Here is a 3,678-nt window from a genome sequence, read left to right as displayed (position 1 = left end):
TCATTGAAGGTTTTTTCACAAATGCCTATTCCCCCAAATCCATTTGGGATATAGCCTATTATCCTCCAGGCATGGGGATGGAAAATTGCAGCCAGGTACAAGGAAGAGTGTGTGTGCTCTCCCTTGTTTTTTAAGGCACCCAGGCTTGGCCTGCATGAAATTGTAGGCAAACCCAACCCTTGTGTCTGCAGACATCACAGGCCTCCTGTAGCAATTCCACTGTCTGCATCTTCCCAGCCCTGGCTGCAATTCTGGACCAAGAGGCAAACGCAGCCTTTGGGGCCAAGGCATCGACTCCCTCCAGGAGAGTATCAGACCCAACCAGCCCCCACCCTCAGGGGGCACAGTCATTTCAGGAGGATCGGTTCTATCAGAAGATGCCTTTTTTTCCTCCTCCCCCTCCCCCGCCCCCCGCCAACTTCTTTGCAGAGAACTATCCCCTTTGTCCACCTTTAATCTTTTGTATGACAGCCTAAGAATCTTAGCCTCCTTTGCCGGGACAGGTAAGTTCTTCTGATGAGGGTAAGCATATTCAGTTACTTACCTGCATCTAATTTCTGGCCTTCAGTGCTCAGCTTTGGTTGCTGGCAATAGGCCCACATGACGTCTCTGTGAAGCATATTGGCTGGTGGCAGTTGAGAAGGTAATGGAGGAATTGGGATTTTCTTACCAAGTCTTGCTCTGCCATTGCCTTGTGCTGCCTTTTGCTGTTCAGTCCTATTCACTGAGGTTCTTTGTGACTTTGGTTCACCGGAAGCCTACTGTTTATAGCCTCTCCTGATAGAGATTTGCAAGCCAAATGGTGGTCTGCTGACTTCCTCGTGGAGTTCCGTTACCCTGTAGCCTTTTGCCTTCTCCATGTCCAAAGAGAAGTCCAGGGTCTCCATATGGTGTTCAGTGCCCTTGTTAGATGTCCGGTGACTGCTGTTTTCAAATGACACGATGAGCATGTACTCATCAGAAAGGCCTAGTGAGGGTTGGTGTTTAGATTAGACTGACCTTCTCCCCAAACCAAAGGAGAGCTCTTGTTAGGGCGATGATGGCCTTCAGAGAGGAATTTCTGGGGGGCAGTTGTTCAGCCTGCATTATCTCTTAGGTCACCGTAGGATCTCCAGCCTCTGCTGCCCGTGTCCCGTAGAGCTGTCTTCATCTTTAGAGTTCCGAGTCCAAGTATTGGAAAGGCTGGTCTGTAAGTTCTGGCCCTGCTAGAATATTCTAAATCAATATGTAAACAATCCTGCTCCAGGTGATCATTAGGATCAGCAAGCAAAAGTGCCAGGGTTTAATTTCACACTAGGGTTATCGGCTAGGATTCCCTGATAGTTCCCCCCACTCAGCCAGTAGTAAGCCAAAATCCTCCATTGCAGTGGAGCAAGCACTTAATGATAGGCATAGACTGTTACTGGTTGGCCAGGTGACTTTTTTGGCACCCTGTAAAACCGTATGAGTAGCAGCAACTGCTCAGACAGGGTGGCCACACTTGGTTCTGCCTGTCTTTTGGTGGGGGGGGGGGGAAGCCAACAGGTTGGAGAAAATCCTCAGCATGTGGATTAATACTCCCACTCCAATATCTTGTCTTCTATGCACCTATGATTTGAAAGATTTCTTGATCAGGCCAATCCCAAGGTGTAGGGACTGGAAGCAGACTCTTGGAGTATCAAGCGCTCTCTGGCACTCCTCTTCAAATCAGAGGCTCAGCTTCTAATCCTTGTAATGCCTTGTACAAAAGCTAAAATAGCCATAGTTCAGAATTGAAATGTGGCAGAATCCAGTTATGCTTAGGAATGCCCTCAGTTGGCATCTGGTAGTGGGTGCTTTGAGCACAGCAAGTCTTAATAGGTGGCTTTACCCTTGTTAGGCTGCAGCACAGGTACGTGCAAATCACCTTGTGGGGAGTAGACCTTGTATCCACAGTCAGCAGGTGACTTAACAGGCAGATAGTGTTGTCAAAAAGGCTTTTGTAAGTAGAACTGGAGGGTCCTCCAGTCACTAGGCAACAGTTTCCCCCAAATAGGGGCAATTCTTAAACTGGAGGTAAAACTGTCCAACAGTAATGGTGGGAAGTTCTAGGACCTGGTTCCTGCCATTCAAAAGCAAATAACAATTGGGTCTTCCCTATCAGAATACAGAAGGACATTTTTCAAAGTTGAGACAGAACCATCCATAGGTCCTGGGTATAGTAGTCAGGAACACATATAGATTGGGCACATACAGATCTATGTCTAACTGAAAATCAAGTCGAGGTCTTTGACAAAATAAGTACTCAGAAGAAAGTAGTGTTTTTATTTTTGTTTTTTGTTTTAAAACGTGGGCAAAATAATACCATAGGGAGACGTGCAAGGTCTGAGCCCATATTAAAAGCTTGGAAGACTGGCTGTATGCTCTTGCAACTTCCTCTTCAAAGGATATGGTATTTTACTTGGCATTTTGTCATCTCTCAACATGATGGAAACGGGTTCTTACTAGCTTTACCTGGTTTTCCATCTGCCCATACAACCTTCCTCACTTGTTCATAGGTCTCCAGGGACTGGGTCAGCAACCAAAGCTGCCTGTCCCAGTGTAGTCGTCTGTAGTCCGGAGGTTGGTTTAGGAGGTACTTGCAGTCTGAAATGCTCTTTTTCTGGAAAAGTGACTTGAGCATTCAATTTACAAAGCCAGTCTCTAGGGGATGGGACGCTTGGGCATCTATCGAAACTTATTTCTGTACTCTGAACTTCTATTCCATAGGCTACAGAAAGCCTTTTCTGTTCCCCAGTAAATCCTGTTAGATAGTTGTCTAGTGGAACTTTTTGCTACTTTAATAACTGAATCAGTGGCTCCAGTGTGTCCTAAAACGTCCATGGGCTACTGTCCGTTTCCCCTGGGCTCCTGAGGGAAAATCATTATTGGCTTAGCCGGATCAGTGGGAATACCTGGGCCCCTTTGTTCCTCATCAGAGCCTGCATCTGATTTACCCCTTGACACTTGATTTCTCTTTTTTACCCCCTCTTGGACCTTTCTATTTTTGTCTAGTGTCCCTCTTCCTTACAGTAAGCACACCAGTTCTTACCCAAGGGACCTCCCTGATTTTTCCCCCCTAAAATTTTGTGAGAAGTGAATTTGTGAGAAGTGACCAGAGATTCTACCTCTTCATCTTTGTTTTCTGCCATGGTGCAGGGTGAATGTTCTACCCACCAGCTACAAGGAGTTCGTCTTTCATTTTCCATCCAACTTTTATGACCTTAATGTCAGGAGCACTGTAGGATAAAGGCTTTTCTGTTGAGGAGCCCTCTTCCTGAAAATGACCAGGATGAACTTTTTGTACGATTTCAGTCGAAGCATGTTGGTGTCCTTCGGATCCCAGTCTAGTTCCAACAAGTAAACAGCAACACCAGCATGGGGACTTCGATCAGCATGCTTTATCTTTTTTAATATGAAATTTATTGTCAAATTGACTTCCATACAACACCCAGTGCTCATTCCAACAGGTGCCCTCCTCAATGCCCATCACCCACCCTCCCCACTCTCCCAGCCCCCATCAACCCTCAGTTTATTCTGTTTTTAAGAGTCTCTTATAGTTTGGCTCCCTCCCTTTTTTTCCTTCCCCTCCCCCATGGTCTTAAGTTTCTCAGGATCCACATAAGAGTGAAAACATGTGGTATCTGTCTTTCTCTGTAGGACTTATTTCACTTAGTATAA

The 3,678-nt window shown here is 46.0% G+C and overlaps 1 pseudogene; it reads right to left on the bottom strand.

The window, feature by feature from the left end:
• On the bottom strand, nt 1-3,149 carry LOC121017686 (developmental pluripotency-associated protein 4-like; annotated as a pseudogene).
• Between the last annotated feature and the right edge of the window lie 529 nt (nt 3,150-3,678).

This window comes from Herpailurus yagouaroundi, unplaced genomic scaffold, assembly GCF_014898765.1.
Source record: "Herpailurus yagouaroundi ecotype Mexico unplaced genomic scaffold, PumYag 77, whole genome shotgun sequence".
NCBI lineage: Eukaryota > Metazoa > Chordata > Mammalia > Carnivora > Felidae > Herpailurus > Herpailurus yagouaroundi.
This window is presented reverse-complemented; position numbering and strand designations above follow the sequence as displayed.